We start from the raw sequence: 23,896 nt of genomic DNA, 5'->3' as shown, positions 1-23,896 counted from the left end.
TGAGCTCTGCGGTCACTTTTGCAGCAGTTGTTTTCTTATTCCGGGTCAAAATCCTGCGCAATGAACTTTTTTCTCTTTCGGTCAGTTGACCATGTCGACCGCGCTCATGCTTATCAGATGGCATTTTCCCAGAAAATGTATATGCTGTCATAACCTTTGATATTGTACTGCACAACATGGCAAATAAATTGGCAACTTCAGTCACAGAGGCACCAACAATTTGCCCTCTTTGAAGCTCAGTAAGCTCTGACATGACTCTGTATTATTAGCAGAACATTCAGTGAATGACTGTTAGCTAGGTGTCTCATCACACAGCGGAAGCACAACAATGTTACATCACTTCCACTTTCAACGTGAAAACATGTCGTCACTTTCACAACAGCAAATCATGTAGTATTTCCATTTTTTGTCTAACCTCTGTATGTGCCGTGTGGTGGCTAGCACCCTTGCCTTGGAGCACTTGGGTCATGAGTCTGAACTCATTGGGGTGAAGTTTATATGTTCACTTTTTATTTGTGGATCTTCTCTTAAATTATGTTTTCTTAAAATTCCCAGTCTAAAGAAACATAGTGGTATGCTAAAACATAACTCCAGCCAAAACTTTTCTTTTTTATGGAAGGGGTTAAAATGGGGGTGGCTTGGAACCTTGGTTTTTACCCTTATTTACTGCCCAGGAGCCAGAGGAACAAGGAGGGATGGGAAATTTCTCCAATGGCAGTAGAAACAAGAACAAAAACACTTCAAACCTCTGTGAAGTGAAAATGCTCCTTATTTGGCTTACACACAGCGGTCAAAACTTGACAGATACTCTAAAGGCCTCCATAAACAGCTTTAATTTTGGTTCATTTTGGCCAAAACGTGAGCCATAGGTGGCCCTCCACAAATTGGCTTGATGAAAGTCAATATTAGACTGCAAGCTCCTTGTGAGACTGATATGAATGGTTCAATGTCCTTTGTAAAGAATTGCAATATACAGTATGTGAGTACTAAAGAAAGGAGAGAGCCAGAATAAAAGAGAATAAATACATTTAACGTTGGGTACAAACTGGCCTGACCAGTTCATAATCCTATTCCCCTCCCAAAAGCCACCCTTTATTACCAACTGTGCATAGCTATTTCACAACAAATAATGGCTTATAGTAATCCTGTTAACATGGATGAAGTAATTAGAATCAGGTTAGCATGATGATAAAGAATTTTGGATCAGACCTCACTTGCACATTACAGTCAGGCAACAGCGGCAATAACACTCATGTAAGTATCTTGATATATCATAGCATTTATTATGTGATCATGGCATGAGATTTTATTCTTGTTAATAAATGCACTGGTTGGGAGGGGTCATATTTATATTATGTGAATAGTGGTAAGCCTGAACCTCACAGGAGATTGCTCAGAAGCGCATGTTTACCCCTTGTGAGCTATGGGGGTTATTTACTAAAACTGAAGCATGCAAAATCTGGTGCAGCTCTCCATAGAAACCAGTCAACTTCCAGGTTTTATTATCGAAGCTTAATTGAACAAGCTGAAGTTAGAAGCTGATTGGCTACCATGCACAGCTGCACCAGATTCAGAGTGCGCTAGTTTTAGTAAATCCCCTCAATGTCCCATTTCCAATGCATTAAAATGTTGCATTAATTTTGTGAGTGCTTGCTAACCACATTTTAATCTGTTTTTCAAGTGATGTTTACGTGGGCTGTTGGGCTTTATGGATAAAACATTCTCAGTATTTCCTATCGGAGTCAACGAGATCTTTTCTGAAATTTTACATTACATGATAAAAAAATTTTTAAACTAATATCTGAATCATTGCAATACTCTTCTTCCCATTTTCCTCCACTTTGTAAATATGAAGAAAACAATAAAGGAATAGGAAGTAATGGAAACTCCACATGAAAATGGAATTTAGATTGAAGTTACCAAGTCAAAATTACACAAGAAGCTGGAAAAATGAGCCATAATAGTTTGAATGCCAAGAGCAGAACGTGCCAGCTTTAAAAAGAGTGTGCCTATTAGTGCCTTTATGACTAAGCTCTTACTGGGGAGAAATGTGTTGAAGGAGAAGGTGAGGGTCTAGCAGTGAGTGATATACCAGTCTGGCTTTATGAGTTTGCAATACTAACAATATTAATTAAAAAAAAACAAAAACAAAAACAGTGTCAGTTAGGGCCATTTCACACCAGAAAACAGTATGGGAAACCCATAGTCTGTGCGTGTTTCCTGCACCATGTTCAAAACTCACTACAGCTGCGATCTGCAGCAGGTGTCAATATTAAGTTATTGACACCCCAAACGCAGGTCGGAAACCCAGTGTGTTTGCCCACACTGGATCTCATAGTACAGAAGTACCATGCGATCTGGTTGCAGTGAGTTTCCAAAAGTAATTAATGCACTACTTTTGTTGCTGTGCAGTGCGAGAGCACTGCACAGAACTGCATATGAGTCGTAAAGGAACACACAGAGTGTTTCTGTGCAATTACTGGTGCGAATCCGCCCATAGTATTACAAAACAAAATAAGGAAACTAACAGGAATCACAAGAAGATCAAACAGTTACTGATTGAATTGCAGATGCATCAGTTCAAAAACCTGCATTTTTTTTTATTTTGTCAAGGTAAAGAAAATAATGACAGCATGGGGTTAATTTACTAAAGCTGGAGAGTGCAAAATCAGACTCACTTCTGCATAGAAACCAATCAGCTTCCAGGTTTCATTGCCAAAGCTTCATTGAACAAGCTGAGGTTAGAAGCTGATTGGTTTCTATGCAGAAGGGAGTCTGATTTTGGACTCTCCAGCTTTAGTAAATAAACCCCCATATGTCAATCATGTATAAACTGCTTTGGAAAACAGGAAAGGGGATCATGTGAAATGTACACTAGCAGGCGTAGACAGACACTTAAAAGATTGTTGCTAAACGCCATAAAGGTGTTCTTTTTTAGAAGTCATTATGGAATTAAAGCGATACACTTACTGTATATTCAAACCTCAACAAAACCTAAGGGGTCTATGAATAAAAAATTTGCAGTGAGGATTTATTAAGTATTCGCACAGGAACAATGAATTATTGCCATATTGTTCATAATAAGATTATCTCTTATGTTTGTGGGCAGCACAGTGGCTAAGTGGTTAGCACTTCTGTCTAGCACTAGGGTCATCGGTTTGAATCCCAATGGTGCCACTTCCTGCACAGAGTTTGCATTTTCTCTCTGTGCCTGCGTGGGTTTCCTCCCAGACTTTAACCACTTACCTACCGCGCACTTATACCCCCTTCCTCCCCTGGCCAATTTTCAGCTTTCAGCGCTGTCACACTTTGAATGACAATTGCGCAGTCATGCAACACTGTACTCTTATGAATTTTTTATAATTTTTTTCACACAAATAGAGCTTTCTTTTGGTGATATGTACTCGCAGCTGGGTGTTTTTTTTTTGTGCTATAAACAAAAAATGAGCAATAAATTTGAAAAAAAAAAGTTTTTCTATTATAAAATTTTGCAAACAGGTAATTTTTCTTCTTCACTGATGTGCGTTGATGAGGCTGCACTGATGGGCACGGATAGGCAGCACTGATGGGCATTGATAGGAAGCACTGATAGGTGGCACTGATGAACTGGCACTGATGAGGTGGCACTGATGATGCTGCACTGATATGCAACAATGATGGGCACTGATAGGCAGCACTGATGGGTGGCAATGACTGACGGCACTGACTGGCAGCACTGCTAGGCATTGACTGGTGGCACTGCTAGGCACTGATGGGTGAAACCGATGGGTGGCACTGATGGGGGGCAATGCTGGGGGGCACTGCTGAGCACAGGTGGGTGGCACTGATGGGTACTGATCGGCACAGGTGGGTGACACTGCTGGGCACAAATCGGCACAGGTGGGTGACACTGCTGGGCACTGATGGGCACAAGTGGGTGGCACTGCTGGGCACTTATGGGCGGGACTGCTGGGCACAGGTGGGTGGCACTGCTCTGCATCGATCATCAGGACACTGATCATCAGATGCCGATTCGTCCTCTGACAATTGCCGGTTATTGGCAGTACTTTCCTCACACTGTGACAGAGTGAAGAAAGTACAGCTGATACCCGGCAACTGCATTTACCGGTGATCTGCTGTGTCATTAAACACGGCTGATCATGTGGTAAAAGGCCACTGTGATTGGCCCTTTACCACATCACGTGATCATCTGCGCCCCCGGGGGTGCGCGGCAGGGTGCATTCTGGGAGGACGTCATATGATGCCCTCCCAGGACTGGACAACCGCGCTGTAGCTGTCATTCGGGTATAGCACGGTTGGCAAGTGGTTAAAGGCTTGCTGGTAGGTTAATTGGCTCCTGTCTAAATTGGCCCTAGAATATGAGTTAAAGAGTTTTTGTCTTCATTTAGATCAGTGTTTCTCACCTTTTTACCTTGGAGGAACCCTTGGCGAAAAGTTTGAGATCTCAAAGAACCCCTGAAAAAAATGTTCAGATCAAAGCTCACGGAATATTGGATCTGATCAGTGAGAGAAAGATATAACAACAAATAAAAAAATGCAGAGCTGTAGATATAACAACAATTTAAAAAATGCAGAGCAAGGCAGGGAAGCTGCTGTTATAACATGCTTTTCCCCTTAATCTCCACTAACCCTTCTCTCGTCCATCCCAGGCGATATCAAATACAAGAGCCTGGGGCAGACAGAAGAGGAGGACCTGTAGGGAACAGTAATTAACAGTATGCTTCCTTACACCGCTCTGCAAATCCATAACACAGGACTTCTCAAATTGGATTCGATCACAAATCATTATTGTGGTGGAGATATATCTGACTGTCTGTGCACATTGAGAACAACACTGGAAACAACATTGGAGGTATGGATGTGTTGTGGTGCTGCTCAGCTGCCCACAATGTGGACAGATATTGTTTACAATTGTGGGCTTCAGAGACTCTGTTTTCAGGGAACCTGTGTCTCAGTGAGAAGCAGTGCTTTCCCCAAACTATAAGAACAACGTTCTGTGCTGCTAGTGGATAACATTTAAATTCACAACATGGACACAAAGGGGTTTATTTACTAAAACTGGAGAGTGCAAAACCTGGTCCAACTCTACATAGAAGCCAATCAACTTCCATTTTTTTTCCAAAGCTTAATTGAACAAGCTAAAGTTAGAAGCTACCATGCACAGCTGCACCAGAGTGCACTAGTTTTATTAAATCTTCCCAAAGTGCCTACAACTATGGGCTCCAGTTATTAGCCATTTTGGAAAGCCTGCAGATCAATGAGATACAGTCCTTTTGATTTTTATACAGAGTTTTCATAGCTGCTATCCAGGGATTGCTAGAGAGCTAAAAGTACTAAAAGTAGAGACAGGAGAGAGGAATCAATAAGTAGCATACAACAGCCCCTATGCACATGCAGGGTTTTTTTTCTCAGAGAATAGGTGCAAGTACTCCCCTTTACGAGTCACCCCTTGTCTCCATTGCCTACCCACCTTTAAGCACTGCCCCTTACTTTCACCTCCTATCCACCCCCAGTACTGCTCATTTTAGAGACTGCAGAGCCCAGTATCATTTTTCAGTGCTAAGTAATTTGTATGGATCTTAATGATAACAAGAAAAATAGTAGAATAGATCACTGGCAGTCAGCAACAATAGACTCTCTTCAACAAAACATCTGCTCAGCAACAATAGATAGCCCCAGCAACAACAGACTCCCTCCAGCAACAATAGATCTCCAAGGAGTCAGCATCAATAGACCTTCCAGCAGCCAGCAACCATAGAGGAATGTCAACAGTAAATCCCCACCCAGTAACAATTAACCCCCAGTAACAACAGATCCCCTATTAGCAACAACAGACCCCCCCAGTAACAAAAGACCTCCCACACAATAATAGACCCCCTCAGTGACAATAGATCCTCCAGCAGCCAGCATTAATACACCCCCCAGCACCCCTTGTCATTACATACACTCAGTGCTGGAGGTGGCGAAACTGTGCTCCCGGCGAAACGTTCCTGCTGAAAAAAAGCATGTATTGTTAGATAGGATAAAATAAGAATAGAAAGTATAAATTTAACTATTTGCTTGCCACAAATTCTATGAATTGTTGTGCAGTTGCAAATATCAAACAACAGTACACTCTTCGCTGTGATGTTTGTTAAATTTCAAGTCAATGATCTTAATTACACTGATCAATGTCTTACAATGTATATTTTCCACAGCGTTAAATCATTGTATTGTGATTTTATACCCCAATAATTACACACTACAAAAATATTTGAACAATTTTAGGTAGATTTACTGCCAAATTGAAAGATAATTAGTGAACTATAAATATATGATGTAAGGTCTGTATTTTGCTCAGCTATAATACTGAACTATATCAATACTGCAACTGTGCTGTTAGATAGTCGGTAATAGCAGATGCAGAGGAGTGGAGTCACTTGGTTGGACTTTGTAGAGGTGGCAAACTGTGGTGGCAAACCACAGTGCCAGTTTATTGTAACCTTTATCTCTTTATTTTGTTGGTCCCTCTGACAAAGCAAAACATTGCATAGGTACACACAATCCTAATCTTATCGATCCAACAAGGGATACTGCTAGTTAAGCTGGCCATACATTGATTGAATGTAGTTACTGTTTGGTTACTGTTTGGTTGACAATTTATAACTAGGCAGACGGTGTCAGAAAGAGAGACCTTGGCCAAGAGTTGAGCCTACATAGCCATGCAGCTGAAACCCTACAAAATTCGAGCTGCGGGCATCTATGGAGGCTCCACTCAGCTTGACAAAGGTCTCTCTTTCAATCAACTTTTGCCTAGTTATAAATTATATATATCATTCAAACAGTGACTACATCCAATCAGGTGAATGAAAGAAATCTAAAATAGCTTTAATATAAACCATTTAACATAGAGAATACAGAGAACGTGCATATCATTATTAGATGACAAACTATTTTGGCTAGGTTTTCTAGTTCTAGTGCACCTAAGGCTGTCCGAGTTTCTTGGCACAGAGAATGAGAGCAGTGAATCATTTATTTAAGCTATCAGGAACTAAGGTCAACAGAGTTGTTGGCAATACATTTGTGGTGAAATAAGTTTATAAGGAAAGTACTGGAACATTTAACAACCCCTCCTGAAAACAGGTTCATCTCTCTGATCTCAGTGAAGTAATATGATTTTAGATAAGTTCTTCTACCATTGTGCACAAAGGTTAAATCCTGACCTCGCTTAGCCCAGGAACACAACATTTTACACTCCGAGAATTCCAGGTACTGCTGTACGACCTGTCGAACTGAACTTTTAGATAAGCCGCTATTATTATATGAACATTAAACCAGACTTGTATTGTTCACACAGGTAACTATCACTGTCAAACAAGGAAAAGTTCAATTATTATGCATTATGTGTTATCATTTTTGTTAAAATAGAACTAAATGCAAAACCTTTTTTTTTTTAATTTTGAATAGACTTAGCAAGGGTTATAACCCCTGTCAGTTTCTTCCATCTGTGTCCGAGTGGGGAGATTTCCCTTCACTTTCTGTCCAATAGCCCTAACATTAAGTGAGAGGAAACCCCTAGTTGTTACCTGAAATAATGTCGCCATTGGAAGATTTCCCCTCTATTGCTGTTCTGGTGACAACCTAAAATGTAAGGGTTTCTTCACTTTCATTCTCATCGATAATGGTAAACAGGACAAAAATGGAGTGTGACTCTCCCTAAGGGGAAAACCATCAGCAATAAAAACCTGACAGCTGTTCTAATCTCTCTCTACTCCATCTAAAACTAAAAAAAAATAATTTGCCTTTAGTTAACCACTTTAGGACCACTCACAGTAATTTTACTGTGAGCAAGTGGCACAGCCAGGCTCAGCAATGTAAATACACTACATTGCCAAAAATATTGGGACATCTACTTTTACAAGCACATGAACTTTAATGGCATCCCACTCTTAGTCCGTAGGGTTCAATATTGAGTTGGCCCACCTATTGCAGCTATAATAGCTTCAATTCTTCTGGGAACGCTGCCCGCAAGATTTAGGATTGTGTCTATGGAAATGTTTGACCATTCTTCCAGAAGCGCATTTGTGAGGTCAGGCACTGATGTCGAGCAAGAAATCCTGGCTCACAGTTTCCGCTCCAATTCATTCCAAAGGTGTTCTATTGGGTTGATTTCAGGACTCTGTGCAGGCCAGTCAAGTTCCTCCACCCCAAACTTGCTCCTCCATGTCTTTATGGACCTTGCTTTGTGCACTGGTGTGCAGTAATGTTGGAACAGGAAGGGGCCATCCTCAAACTGTTCCCACAAAGTTGGGAGCATAAAGTTGTCCAAAATGTCTTGGTATACTTACACCTTAAGAGTTCCCTTTACTGGAACTAAGGGGCCAAGCCCAACCCCTGAAAAACAACCCCACACCATAATCCCCCCTCCACCAAACCTTGCACTTGACACATTGCAGTCAGGCAAGTACTGTTCTCCTGGCAACTGCCAAACCCAGACATGTCCATCGGATTGCCAGACAGAGAAACATGATTCGTCACTCCAGAGAACATGTCTCCACTGCTTTAGAGTCCAGTGGAGGTGTGCTTTACACCACTGTATCTGACACTTTGAACTGCCCTTGGTGATATAAGGTTTGGATGCAGCTGCTCGGCCATGAAAACCCATTCCATGAAGCTCTCTATGATCTGTTGTTGTGCTAATCTGAAGGCCACATGAAGTTTGGGCATCTTTAGCTTCTGACTCTGCAGACACTTGGCGAGTTCTGCACACTGTGTGCTTCAGCATGTGCTGACCCCATTCTATCATTTTACGTGGCCTACCACTTCATGGTTGGGTTGCTGTTGTTCCCAGTTGCTTCTACTTTGTTACAATACAACTAACAGTTGACCGTGGAATATTTAGTAGGAAGGAAATTTCATAGTTGGACTTATTGCACAGGTGGCAACCTATCATGGTACCATGCTTGAAATCAGTGAGCTCCTAAGAGCGCCTCAATCTTTCACAAATGTTTGTTGAAGCAGTGCGCATGCCTAGGTGCTTGATTTTATACACCTGTGGCAATATAGTGTATATGCTGCCTTGCACACACAAAGTGGTAGGCCCTCTGGGAACCCACCGGAGACAGTGGATTGCGGTTCCTGGTACTCGCCTGCTATGTGATCACATGATCACAGTGAATACCAAAATTTTTATGAATGAGTTTCACCTGAGCCTGCTGGAGCTGCATTTAGAGACTGAATTGAGAAACAGAGTTGTTGCATCTTTAGGATCTAGGCTGAGAGACTCTGTCTGATCCTGATCTCCCAGTATTGACCATGATTTGTGATCCGGCTCTGTCTTCTGCCTGCTGATTTTGTACCGCTTCTGCCCATGTAATACCGACCTCAGCCTGGCTTTTCTCCTTTCTGAATCTGCACCTCCTCTGCCCAGTTGTTGCTGACTGTGGCCATTTGACTATGGTTCTAAAACCCACACCTGTGCTCCATCTGTGTCACAGCATACTGCACAATTTCAAGTCCTGCATCCACAGTATCTCAGCATTATCCAGACTGTCATATGGCCATGACTTACCACGGGAACCCATGCCAATACTTGTCTTACTATACCCACTCACCAACTCCAAGGGGAGTGGGATGGGCAATGTAAGGGAAACTGTCTTATCAGCTCAACTCCTAGCACAGTGGTTGTCAAATTATGAGATAAAGGGGGCCTCCAATGCAGCCCCTGACATCACCAAAGAGCCATACAAAATGTTCAATATACACTCACTGGCCATTTTATTAGGTACACCTTGCTAGTACTGGCTTGGACCCCCTTTTGCCTTCAGAACTGCCTTAATTCTTTATGGCATAGATTTAACAAGGTGTTGGAAACATTCCTCAGAGATTTTGGTTCATATTGACATGATAGCATCACGCATTTGCTGCAGATTTGTCGGCTGCACATCCATAATTTGAATCTCCCGTTCCACCACATCCCAAACTTGCTCTATTGGATTGAGATCTGGTGACTGTGGAGGCCATTGGACTACAGTGAACTCATTGTCATGTTCAAGAAACCAGTTTGAGATGATTTGAGCTTTGTGACATGTTGCATTATCCTGAGCATGTACGAATTGTAGCCTCTGTTTCCTGTTCTTAGCTGATAGGAGTGGCACCTGGTGTGGTCTTCTGCTGCTGTAGCCCATCTGTTTCAAGGTTCAACATGTTGTGCTTTCAGAGATGGTATTCTGCATACCTTGGTTGTAAGGAGTGGTTATTAGAGTTACTGTTGTCTTTCTATCATCTCGAACCAGTTTGCCCATTCTCCTCTGACCTCTGACATCAACAAGACATTTTCGTCCACACAACTGTTGATCACTGGATATTTTCTATTTTTTGGACAAGTAGATCAGCAGTTTTTTAAATACTCAGACCAGTCCGCCTGGCATCAACAACCATGCCAAATTCAAAGTCACTTAAATCCCCTTTATTTCAAATTCTGATGCTCAGTTTGAACTTCAGCCTCTTCATCATGCATAGATTTCCTAAATGCAATGAGTTGCTGCCATGTGATTGGCTCATTATCAATTTGTGCTATCAAGCAATTGAACAGGTGTACCTTATAAACTGACCGGTGATGTAATGCTTGAGAGGACTGTCCGAAACTGCAGACCTAATAGAGGAAATGAAGATCAGATAATGTGGAAATGCTACATTTTTGGCTGGGGATATGCTGCAGAAGACAATATAAAACTCGGAAAATGTTACATGAGGCTAGTACAGATCAATGCTATTACCCTAATCAATGTTCCCACTACAAACTGCTGAGCCACACATGATATACCAAAGAGCTGCAGCTGGGCACCAGGACTCTAGCAAGTACATGACAGAATACCTATAGACCACTCATTTGTCAATCTGTATAGCTGCTGCCAATCCACCTTGGGGCAACCATTTTCAATTAATAAAATGGCGGGGGGTGCTAAGGGAGCTTATCCATTTAAGAATGGATGTGTTTGTACCCTAAGCATTGGCACGTCTAGTTGTTGCGCACAGCAGGAATGTGCAGATAAGGGACTACTCTACTGTATACAGCCCATGGAAAGGAAGAGTTATCACCCTATTACAGATGTGCCTGGGGATGGAATTATATATACTTTATGAGAGGAGAAGAAAGCCTAATGTATAAAAAAATGGAAATACGTTGAAGCATCTAGTCAAGCACAATGAAGTGCATAGTGACAAAGCTTATATATTGCCTACACTTGTCCTGTATATAACAACCTAAAAAAAAATTGCTGTAAATGCCATTTGTTCGTAATATTATCAGCCATCAAGTGACTGCTCAGACTCTTTTTTTTCTCTACCCAGGAATTTTTTTACATTTTAGTTTACTGATACAGAAAAGGGAGAGGTGGTTTTGCTTTCCTGGGCTTTCAAATGCAGCAAGATTTAGCTTCTTCTGACTTGTTTGGCAGGATTTCTGTGGAGTTAGATTCCAGACTGACCAATTACCAGTTTGTCCATACAGTTGCCTCAAGCCCCATCCTCTCCACTGTCACCTTTTTATAAAGATGAGTGAGAGATAGGAGTAGGACAGCATGGAGAACCATTGCTTTATACAACAAAAACAAAATTCATTTCCCCACATTCTCCTGATTTCTGTTTAGACTGTCTACTGTATATGAAGGTAATGTATTTTCATTCAAAGAACAATAGCTGTCCATGCTGATACATTGTCCTGCATTTCATTTCCACCTCTCATCAATTTTCTTTCTTTTCAAAAGCACAGAGAGAAGCTGGTTTTCTAATGGCTAAATAACTTCAGCCAAAAGTAGGCTATGAACATGAGATGAAAGCCGCCCAGTCAAGTAATCTCCAGATGGTGTAACAATCGCTTATAAGTGCCATGATTTTTTTAATGCTTGATCTTTGGTCCCTAAAGTCCAAAGCCACCACAACCAACCAATTCAGAAAAAACAATGTACTGAAAAGAGGGGCAGTTGAGTGATATCTGAATACTAAAATTAGGGTACGTTCACCCATGTCTGTTGACCTATGCAGATCAATACAGGCTCAACACAAAGACACATAGAAAACAACTGTTTTTTATGTGATCAGTTCACACCATGTATATGTGGTGATGTGCACGTCCTAGAAATGTAGCACAGAGTGTACTGTAAAAATGCAGCATACAGTTGAATGAAATGTAATTATCTGACACTTTCATAAAATAAAAAGAAAATAAAAAGTGCAATGCAATGTGTCAACACATAGCCCTGCCTACACATTGTACACCAGTGCACATTGTAGCACACAAGATAATATGAACAACCCCTAAAAGTCCCATGAGCAGAGAAAAAAAGTAGTGGTTTAAACACTTGCCCTCCTGAGGATTTACCCCCCTTCCTGACCAGGCCATTTTTTGTGTTACAGCGCTGTGTGATTTTAACTGACAATTGAGCAGTCATGCAACACTGCACCCAAATTAAATTTAAGTTCTTTTTTTCCCCCACAAATAGAGCTTTCTTTAGGTGGTATTTGATTGCCTGTGCGCTATAAACAAAAAAAGACTGACAATTTTGAAAAAAAACCTATATACTATTTACTATTTGCTAAAGAAATGTAAAAAATCAAATTTCGTAAAAAATTTTGGCCAAACTGTATTCTGCTACGTCTTTGCTAAAAAAAAAATCCCAATATGTGTAAATTAATTGGTTTATGTGAAAGTTATAGAGTTTACAAATGGGGGTATATATACTGGAATTTTTTTTTATACTAGTAATGGCAGCGATCAGCAACTTCTAGTGGGACTGCGGCGGGCATTCTGACACTGAAAGGAACTGACTTGATTTCACTGACATCCCCAATGACACCAATACAGTGGTCAGTGCTAATAAAAAGCACTGACACTGTACTAATGGCACTGGGCAGGAAGGGGTTAACATGTGGGGTGATCAAAGCGTTAACTGTGTGCTGTTTTACTGTGTGCTGTGTGTGTGCTTTACACTGTAAGCAGGAGCTGACAGGGGAGAGATCTGTGTTGTTTATACACAGGCCACTCTCCCATCGGTGATACTCGGCGATCGCCGGGTGGCGGCAGGGAATCACCGACCGGGACCCGGTGATTGACAGCTGAGGTCGTGAGTGGCCTCCTACCTGTAACTGCAAAATCACGTATATATACATGATTTTGCTCAGCCGTGCCACCCTGTAGCAGTATTTCTGCTATAGGGCAGCATGGAAGCGATTAAGGCTTGACATGCTGGGTATCTATTTACTCATATTTACAGTATACCACAAAATGTGGGTAATATATTGTATGTATGTGCCCTACAATTAATGTTAGTGTATTTTTTAACTGACATTTTGTGTTTCGTAAACCATGGTGCTAATATTGTGTGACATAAAAAATGTCCCATGTGCAGGTGGTACTATAATTCAGCGTGAATCACGAAGTGCTTCCCCACATATCTAGCTCATTGCTTTAGGGGATGTTCAGACTTGGGTGAAACATACAGTATATAGTGGACATGTCCCAAGTCTAAACATTTATATATCCGACATGAAAGGAAGGAAGGCGCCTCTAAGTGTAATATTAATGGTTTATTCCATTCACAAGATAAAATAACACTTACAGGAGTAACAATATAAAAGGCTCAATGTGGGTTGCGACCGATGTTCCTGATGGTGCAGGGAAGGGTCGTTCATCGGCAGCGTGGCCCGTAGAACTCAGGAAGTCGAAACATGGATGGCTGTAACTTCAGAAAGAGTTGTGGAACGCATTCGTTGGATGTGACGTAGGGTGGGGGTGGTAACGCATTTCGGAACTTGCACAATAAGCTCCTTCATCAGACCATCCGTCACATCCATCTGGCACCCCTCTCAAGTAGCCACAGAGATTGGTTTCCAGCAGGAGCGCCCTATGGACTATTCTTTCTGATTTACTGTATATATCCGTGTCTATGCCCTAGTCAGTATGATTTTTTTCAATCCAATATACGTAAAAATCCATGGGAAGCATTGCTTCATAAACCTATATTGGACTTGGTGAGGCGACAACGCGTGCTAGCGACTCACATTTTTATAGCTGGTAAACAGACCATAGTGGAGGCATGGAAAACATCTCTCCTCTCTTTTGAGGAGGTAAATGACAGGTGCAGAGGACATTGGTGGACGCAAAGCTCACGGCGCACAGGCTGGGGAGCATCATCTTCCACTTCATCCAGCCTGGCCTTCTGTTCCTAGTCTGTGTCTAGCTCTGAATCAGGAAAGTCCCCCTGCGGCAGAGGCAAGGCCTGTGCAGCCGCAAATGTGGTGTCCAAGTCCCCCTGCGCCTCCTGAGTGTGGGCACCCGTCAGCTTTTGGGTGTAGAATAACATATTCCGGGGGATCTTTGCCTACGGAGTGGAGGTGATTTAGCAGATTTACTCACTGCATCTTTAGGCTTGTCGGCTATGGTGTGTGCTGCGGGAGCAGGGGTTGGGAGCCATATTGGGCATCCAGAACCATGGTGTCTTCTCTGTTTTTCCAGAACATCTCCTGGGGGTAGAACAAAAGAAGCAGGTCAGCAGAGTCCCAAAGCCTGTAAGAAAGAGCCTGGATGGGTTACAGCAAATGAAAGTGCCGGATTCAGGATCGATGTGCGGATCAGTGTCAGGAGCTCTGTGAGACATGTCTGTCTAAGCCATGCCCCTTGCACAACATTTTTCATGTTTCTTAAATGTGTTTTGTGCATAAAAATGCAAAATGCACAAAAAATGCGGCAAATGCATGAAAATGCGTCAAAAACGCACTACATGTTATATGGTATACTTGATATTTTATAACAATCGGTGTAAAAAAATTAATTTACTGTTGCTTTAGCACATTCTTTGAATGTGACTAGTTGGCATTAAAGTTAATTTGATGATAAGTTAACGGTTATTATAGAAATATGCAAAACATATATAGTAGCATATTAGTTGTGCATTAAAATAAAGTAACCAAAATGATTTCAACATTTACTACTGCACATGTAGCAAAGACAAATATGAACTCTGGTTACAGAAATTGTGTTTCACAGTGGTGTCATGTGAGATATTATGGCACTGATACAATAAGGTGTTTCCCTTTCTGCCAACTCAACTGCTCTCACTTAAGGTAGGGCTCAGGATTATTGAAGAACAGTTTCATCAGTGTTCTGCTGACTATACAATACACAAGCATGATATAATTTTTCTGCAACTCCTAAATCCCATTGTTACGGCTGTATTGCACCATCCAATCCATTCAGATCTCATATTTAGGTATTTGGCACATGTTAAATCCACTTATATACACTGGCATTGCTTTGAATTTAAAAGATGCGTGTCACCCTAACCAGTATAAATCTAGAGCATATGTGAGATGTCACAGTAAAGTATGGGTGTTTAAAAAAAAAAAATTATATATACAGTTAGGTCCATATATATTTGGACACAGGCACAATTTGAGTTTTTTTTTCAGGTATTTGCCAAAACATATTCAAGCTATAGTTATATAATGGATATGGGCTGAAAGTGCACACTCTTTGGTTTAATTGGAGGGTATGTACATCCAAATTGGAGGAAGGGTTTAGGAATTACAGCTCTTAGGAGTAAACATCCCCCCTTTTTCAAGGGACCAAAAGTAATTGGACAATTGAATCAAAAGCTGTTTCATGGCCAGCTGTAGGCTACTCCTTCATTATCTCTACATTAATTAAGCAGGTAAAAGGTCTGGAGTTGATTCTAAGTGTGGTATTTGCATTTGGAATCTATTGCTGTGAACCTACATCATGCGTTCAAAGGAGCTGTCCATACAAGTAAAACAGGCCATTGTAAGGCTTCAAAAACTAAACAAATCCATCAGAGAGATAGCAGCAACATTAGGAGTGGCCAAATCAACAGTTTGGTACATTCTGAGGAAAGAAGAACGCACTGGTGAGCTCAGCAACATAAAAAGGCATGTACTGTATGTCCACGGAAGACAACAGTGGTGGATGATGGCAGGATCCTCTCTATGGTAAAGAAAAACCCATTCACAACATCCCGACAAGTGAGGGACACTCTCCCAGAGGTGGGCGTATCATTGTCAAAGTCTACAATCAAGAGAAGACTTAACAAGAGCAAATACAGAGGGTTCACCACAAGGTGCAAACCATTCACAAGCCTGAAGAATAGAAAAGCCAGATTAGACTTTGCCAAAAAACATCTTAAAAAGCCAGACCAGTTCTGGAAAAGCATTCTTTGGACGGATGAAACTAAGATTAATCTGTACCAGAATGATGGGGGAAAAAGTGTGGAGAAGGCTTGGAACAGCTCATGATCCAAAGCACGCAACGTCATCTGTAAAACATGGTGGAGGCAGTGTGATGGCATGGGCATGCATGGCGTCCAGTGGCACTGGGTCATTGGGGTTTATTGATGATGTGACAGAAGAATTCTGCAGTGTTTAGAGATGTACTGTCAGCCCAGATTCAGCCAAATGCAGCAAAGTTGATTGGACGGTGCTTCACAGTACAGATGGACAATGAACCAAAACCCTCTGCAAAAGCAACCCAGGAGCTTTTGAAGGAAAAGAAGTGGAATATTCTGCAATGTCTGAGTCAATCACCTGATCTAAACCCAATTGAGCATGCATTTCACTTGCAAAAAGTAAAAGTCAGAAAGACCAACAAACAAAGAACTGAAGACAGCTGCAGTTAGAGCCTGGCAAATCATCAGAAAGGAGGAAACCCAGTCTTTGGTAATGTCCATGGGTTCCAGACTTCAGGCAGTCATTGCCAGTAAAGGATTCTCAACAAAATATTAACAAATGAACATTTTATTTACGATTATATTAATTTGTCCAATCACTTTTGGTCCCTTGAAAAAGGGGGGGGGGGGTGGCTACTCTTAAGAGCTGTAATTCCTAAACCCTTCCTCCAATTTGGATGTACATTCCCTCAAATTAAACCCGAGAGTGTTCAGCCCATATCCATTATATAACTATAGCTTAAATATGTTTTGGTAAATACCTGAAAAAAACTAAAATTGTGCCTGTGTCCAAATATACTGTGTATGGACCTAACTGAATATATATATATATATTTGTAATCTTTAATGATACATATACAATTTTTCTGTCTTTACATTATAAAAGTAAAATAAAGACAAATGTGTAAAAAAAGACAAATGTATTATATACCCTCTAGTTTGCTACTAGAATAGTGTAGGCAAATCTATTGTGTATGACTCATGGTAGCTGTGTGAGTCTGTGATTAAGGTTGGCTTACTGCAGATCAAGCTGGATGGTTTAACAGGTTGGGACTCTGCTGCCTCCACTTGGTTCTGGAGAACTATTGGAACCTTCCGGAAGCCAGTGGGTGAACGAGATGGAGACCTAATCTGCATGTTTGTAGGAGTCTAAGCAATCCCAGGTTTGAAGACCCTGGTAGAGTTGTGGACCAGCCCATAAATATGGGAGAGTCAGGCTGGCATGGGAATCAGGTGGAAGATGGAGTGCTGAGCAGACTGTTGGTGGCCTGGTAGGGATCACCTAGGTCTAAAGGGGGGACTGCCTCCAGGCTGGGCTCAGGCTGACTCAGAAGGGTCCATTCAGCAGTGTGACATGATTAGGATCAAGACCTGGGAGCAGTGGGAGCAAGGAGGACAGAGTGAGTACATCAGTACACCCAGGAACTTAAAAGGGGAGAGACTGTCACATGAAGCAACCTTTCAAAGGACAGCACTGTGCTTAATCTTGTATCCTTGTCCTGGGAGATCTTCAGAACAGCCAGGAAGGCTGGCAGTGTCTGCAGGCTGTGGAGCTGGGAGAAGTTCTACAAGGGAGAGGAAACATCTCTGTGTTTAGTTTGCAACAAGCTAAGCTAATTTTCAAAGGGGGGCTGCGAGTTCCTTGCCCATAAGGGGCAGTTGCTACTGATCCACAAAGACTGACGGCTTTCAAGGAAAAGAACAGTCCAGGATCTGTTTCCATAAACAGGAAGGAGTTTGTCCCTGTGCATTGATTCAGAAAATGTGGGCATCCCATACTCCCTATTATCCTATCCAAGTTAAATCCCCTAATAAAATAATGAAAAATGTGATTCTAAAGGCTTTTTTTTTAAGACAAAATAACAAACATGTATATACTTACCTGCTATGTGCAGTGGTTTTGCACAGAGCAGTCTAGATCCTCCTCTTTTCTAGTCCACCACAGGCTCTCCTGGCTCCTCCTTCATGTCGGGTTCCCCCACAGCGAGTAGCTTGCTATGGGGGCACCCGCTGCTCTGTGTGTCTATTCACACATGGAGCCGCAGCTAAGCCCTGCCCCCCTCTACTCATTGGCTCACTAGCTGTGATTGACAACAGTGGGAGCCAATGGCCTTGCTTCTGTCTCAGCTATTGAGAAGGGGGAGTCCCAGAACAGCCGAGACTCTAGTGCACATCGCTGGATAGAGAGAGGCTTAGGTGAGTATTAGGGGGGCTGGGGTTGATGCTGCATACAGAAGGTTTTTTTCTGGCTCGGCTTTACCCCCCCCCCCTCTCTTCTCCAACCCCTCTCTCTTCTCATTGGTTCACTGGCTGTGAATGACAACAGTGGGAGCAAGTGGCTCCTGCTGCTTTCTCAGCCAATGAGGAGAGGGAGTCCTGGGATAGCCGAAACTTCAGTGCATATCGCTGGATCGAGAGGGGGCTTAGGTGATTATTAGGGTGCCTGGGGGGGGGGGATGCTGCATAGAGGTTTTTTACCTTCATGTATAGAATTCATGAAGGTAAAAAACCTTGAGCCTTTAGAACCACTTTAAGTATTGTTTGCTGATGCTGTGGATGCAAGTATGGAAAATGAGTGTTGCCTGGCTGTGCAGGACTTAGGGGGATCTGGAAACACATTGGCCCTTATGAGGTTAGCAATACACATATAACTACAAATTTACATATATATACTGCACATAACATATCACATCAGGGACCATAGAACATGGTAATCAATGCGCACTGCAGGTTTATTCTGTACACTTCAATGAGTTCTGGTTTTCTCTTTCTGCTGTGTAGGATCTAAAAGTAACTAGGTTCCTTGTGATGAAACTAGAGTCATGTGAAGTCTGATATATTGCATTTTGATGGTATAGATAGTACATCTATGAATTGAAGAGGTGGACCTTTCATTCACCTGCATGTCCTCCATTCATAGATCGCTTTTCATTCATGGAGTCTATAGTATGGCTTCTATGAATAGAGGAGGGGGCAGAAAGGGTGGGCACAATCTGCACTCTTGACGTGTGCCTGTGACATGTCCAGCACATTTACCCCATAGCACTGGAAGGTTATGGCTGAGGGAGTATGGGGGGAGTAGAGGGCTTTGAATTTCAACTAGGACAGCGAGCACCAGCACCAGCACAAGGGACACTTCTCATTAAATGTGAGTATCATCTCTTGTGCTGATTTTTCTTGTTTCTAGATTTAGGCTTTATATCAACTCAGTCAGTTAAAAACAAGCTATGTCTGTAAATATTTACTTCTCCCGCTGTATACCCACACCACCAAATGCTGCTTTGCTGAAGAGAAGTCCTCCTCTAAAGTCTCTCCTGAAACCGGCACTGTCCCCTGATGTGTACTGTGGTTCCTCCCACTGATCACTATGTCACAACAAGAAACTCTAAACCCTGGTTCACACTGAATGAGGCTTTGAAATTGTGCTACTTCTTGAAATAGTGTAATTTCAAAGCCGCTGGTCAGTGCACTTTCATGTGCAGCTTGCAACTTCATGCACAGATGTCTATGCAAGTCGCACATGAAATCACTAAAAATAGTGCAGGAACCTTTTTTAAAAATTGGTGCCGCAAAGTCGGACCAATTTGAATGGTTCCATAGGCACAATTAGGGACTTGTCATGCAAATTTTGAACTGTCAAATCGCATGACAAATCGCATTGGTGTGAATAGGGGCTAAAGCTGACAGGTTGGTGTTTAGCCTCCCATTTGGCCAATTCTCAGAAAAGCAAATGGCAGATGGTTTTTGAGTGCCCTGCAAATGCCCATCTGCACTTACTCTAAAAGTAATTCAGTCTACATTATCTATGATTTCACATACAGACAAACAGAATACATTGTCATTTGAGTTACAACAAATCACTTACTGCACTATGGGCCAAATACTGTATCTTAGGCTGACCTTAGATTTCAGATAGCAGTCGGTGAGTGCAGGCACAGCAACCTGCAATTTTGTAGGCCCTATTATAGCTTGTAAAATTCCTCCAAGGCCTTATGCACATTGGTTGTTTAGCCCCTATGTATGATATTCTGGTGTTTTCTATAAAAATAAGACATAATACTTACAACAACTTACAAAGCCATCCACAACTCAGCCCCCAGCTACATCACCAACCTAGTCTCAAAATACCAATCAAATCGCTCCCAAGACCTCCTGCTCTCTAGCTCCCTTGTCACCTCCTCCCGTGTTCGCCTCTTCTCCCGAGCCTCTCCCTTCCTATGCAATTCCCAATCTGTCCGACTATATCCCACTCTGTCCACTTTTAGGCAATCCCTGAAAACTTTTCTCTTCAGAAAAGCCTATCCTGCCTCCACCTAACAACTGTACATGTATTTTCTCCATCAGCTCATCCCCCCCAGTTATTACCTTTTGTATAACTTTTGGACCCTCCCCTTTTAGATTGTAAGCTTTAACAAGCAGGGCCCTCTGATTCCTCCTGTATTGAATTGTATTGTAACTGTACTGTCTGCCCTCATGTTGTAAAGCGCTGTGCAAAATATTGGTTTTTACATAAGATTGTGTAGTGTATTTCTTCATGAGGGTCAAAGGATAAGCACTGATAAAATCCCACTTACTCTTTTCTTATTTTTATAGCATATAAAATTGGGATGTGGTGCTGATGGATCAGTTGTACCTGGTATGTTTTGTTTTATTTTTCCTGAGATTCTGGTATTTTCATTTGGGCAAAGGGCTCAGGTGCACCATTCAGCCCTGAAATGTCAATGAGAGGCAAAAAGCTGCTGCGCCTGGCCAGTGCACCTAGTAGTACTAACATTCTGGGCAGTATACGCCCAGGGATGAATGTTTGGAACACAAGAAATCTGTAGGCAGTTGCAGTCCCAGTTCTCCACTGTAGGTTGCGCTCTGCCAGAGCGGTGCTGCAGCTGGAGGGGAAGTCGAGCATTAATGCACATATAAACACAGTGGCTACAATAGCACCTGCCAACAAGTTCAGAAAGTTACAAAGACAAAGGGGACTTCATCTGGGGTCCCTGCCAGGGACGTAATGCGTAAGGGGGGAGCCTACTGGTATGACATCATCACGTCCAATAGTGAACCTGGTGGGCATTTGGATTGCTAGCAGAAATGCTTCTAATCCTTCATTCAGCTGTATTGTCCCTGGTCCCTAAGGAAGCAGACATGTTGCTATTTGATGTCACTGCATTTTTTCTGTCTTGTGTGAGTATAATGGCTTTTTTATATGAATAATTAAAGAATTTTTACGGAGAGCATTATATATGAACTTCTTGCCTTGAAGGACATTGGAAGTGGAGTATGCCCCTTGGATGACAGTGAATTGAGGTTTTTGATGGTGACCCGGGGGCTGGACGTAAAGATCATTATTCCCATCAGTGTTACATTTTGCCTGGTCAGATCTCTTATAATTTGAAGGTCACTACAAACATGAACAGATTCACAGATACCCAAATGTTCTGGTGCTGCTGGAAGTTGATGTTCACAATTTTATCAGATGATTCACAACAAAAGGAGTACACTGGATTTTGTTTGGTCACAGAACTTTTTTATATCACATAATTTAAGGACACATGAAGTTTATTGCACTTTTTTGTTTATGTATTGATTTTTTTAAGATACATGGACTGGTTTGCACATGACACAGTAATTATTTGAGATCAGTTTTACAAACTTCTTTTTGATTGATCTTGAGCACATGGTTCATTTGTGTCAAACTTTTTATTTAGGGCTTTGGTGCCTGATTGATCTTACGAATGTATTTTTCTCAGGAATAGTAAATCAATCAATATGATCATATGTAAAATCTCTACCTTAATGCCTAGTACGATCATCCAATTTTCCACGAAGGTGCGTATCATGATGAAGCCGAGAATAGTATTAACTCATACAAAAATTTGCAACTGATAAAGGCAAATTTAACTATTTACTACCATAGTAGAAGAGGAAATGTAAGGTCAATAATGCGTGTTTTTTTCAATTTGAGCTAGTTTGCACCTTCATTTTTTTTGTCCAGTCAGAAGCGGCTGTCAGAAGTGTCATACTAACAAACAGATAGTCAACGGATCGTTCCTCATACAGACATTTTCATACAATTTTCTTATCATGTGTACGGCCCTCTAGTGCCTCATCTATACCAGATATGTCAGTGGGCTAAAACCAAATGAGACAGAGCACATTTATATTCTCTTTTACCGTAAGGTTCACACTTGTGTATTTAAGTGTGTTTTCTAGTTTGCAGAAATGCACTACAGTCCATTTAACATGATCTCCTATGGATCCAGTTGACACCTGTGCGTTTTGAGCTGATGTGTTTTTTGGAAAGGGCCAGGGACTTTTTTCCTGCAGCAGGTTGTGTTTTGCATGTAATAGACTTCAATAGACCCATACCAAAAATGCAATGTAGTGCGACTGATGCGACTTTACACTCTCTAGCATCAAAGTCCCATCAAAGTAGTGCAGGAACCTTTATTTGGCCAAAGTCACATGTAAGGGTTAATGGCTAGGGTTGAGGACTAGGGTTAACTGTTAAGGTAAGAGTTAGTGGTAATTGTTAGGGTTAAAATGCTAACCCCTGCAATTACTGCTAACCCTAGCTCTTAACCCTAGCCTTCAACCCTAAATCTAGCTCATAATCCTAACCCTAGCCTTTAACCCTAACCCTAGCTCTTAACCCTAGCCTTCAACCCTAAATCTAGCTCATAATCCTAACCCTAGCCTTTAACCCTAACCCTAGCTCATAAACCTAATCCTAGCTCTTAACCCTACCCTTTAACCCTATTCCTAGCACTTAACCCTAACCCTAGTCTTTTACCCTAGCTTGTAATCTTAACCTTAGCCTTTAACTGTAACCCTAGCTCCTAACCCTAGCCTTTAACCCTAACCCTCTTAACCCTAGCCTTTAACCCTAACTCTAGCTCCTAACTCTAACTCTAGCTTGTAATCCTAACCCTAGCCTTTAACCATAACCCTAGTCTTTAACACTAACCCATAAATCTAATCCTAGCTCTTAACCCTAACTCTAACCCTAGCTTGTAATCCTAACCTTAGCCTTAAACCCTAACTCTTAACCCTAACCCTAGTCGCTAACCCTAACCCTAGCTCATAATTCTAATCCTAGCTCTTAACCCTAGCCTTTAACCCTAATCCAAGCTCTTAACCCTAACCCTAGCCTTTAACCCTAGCTCATAATCCTAACCTTAGGTCTTAACCCTAGCCTTTAACCCTAACCCTCTTAACCCTAGCCCGGGTGTCGGCAACCCGCGGCTCCAGAGCCGCATGTGGCTCTTTTTCACCTTTGCTGCGGCTTTTCTGTGTGCCGGGCGCCCGCTCCCCTCCCTCCTCTCGGGCGGCCGCCCCAAAAGTCAGGACTCTGCAGCTAGCCCAGCAATGGGCAAACTACGGCCCGGCGGACCTTTTAATCCGGCCCGCGGAGCGTGGCAAACATTGGCTGTCAGGATGTAGGCGGGGCAGCGTGACGAACTCCTCTCACAGTCCGCCCTTTAGACCGGAACGGCGCGGGAACACGGCGAGAGGAACGCGCGGAGCAAAGGTAAGTGAATTGCCACAATATGGGGAATTAATTACTATAGGGGGGATGAATTACTATAGGGGGGATGAATTACTATATGGGGGATAAATTACTATGGGGGATGAATTACTATGGGGGATGAATTACTATATGGGGTATGAATTACTATATGGGG

The 23,896-nt window shown here is 42.1% G+C and overlaps 1 protein-coding gene across 1 annotated transcript in view; it reads left to right on the top strand.

Moving 5' to 3' along the window:
* Window positions 1-1,230: 1,230 nt before the first annotated feature.
* The window catches only part of POR (cytochrome p450 oxidoreductase), a 109,522-nt gene continuing 86,856 nt past the window's right edge, over window positions 1,231-23,896 (top strand). Inside the window, exon 1 of the mRNA XM_089676590.1 lies at window positions 1,231-1,254. The gene's annotated coding sequence lies outside the window, so the exon portion shown is untranslated. The remainder of the gene's footprint in view (window positions 1,255-23,896) is intronic.

Source organism: Staurois parvus, unplaced genomic scaffold (genome assembly GCF_062004578.1).
Source record: "Staurois parvus isolate SC_StPar_1 unplaced genomic scaffold, SC_StPar_1.0 ptg000172l, whole genome shotgun sequence".
NCBI classification, from domain to species: Eukaryota; Metazoa; Chordata; class Amphibia; order Anura; family Ranidae; genus Staurois; species Staurois parvus.
Note: the sequence above shows the minus strand (reverse complement) of the source record. Positions and strands in the feature narration are given on the sequence as shown.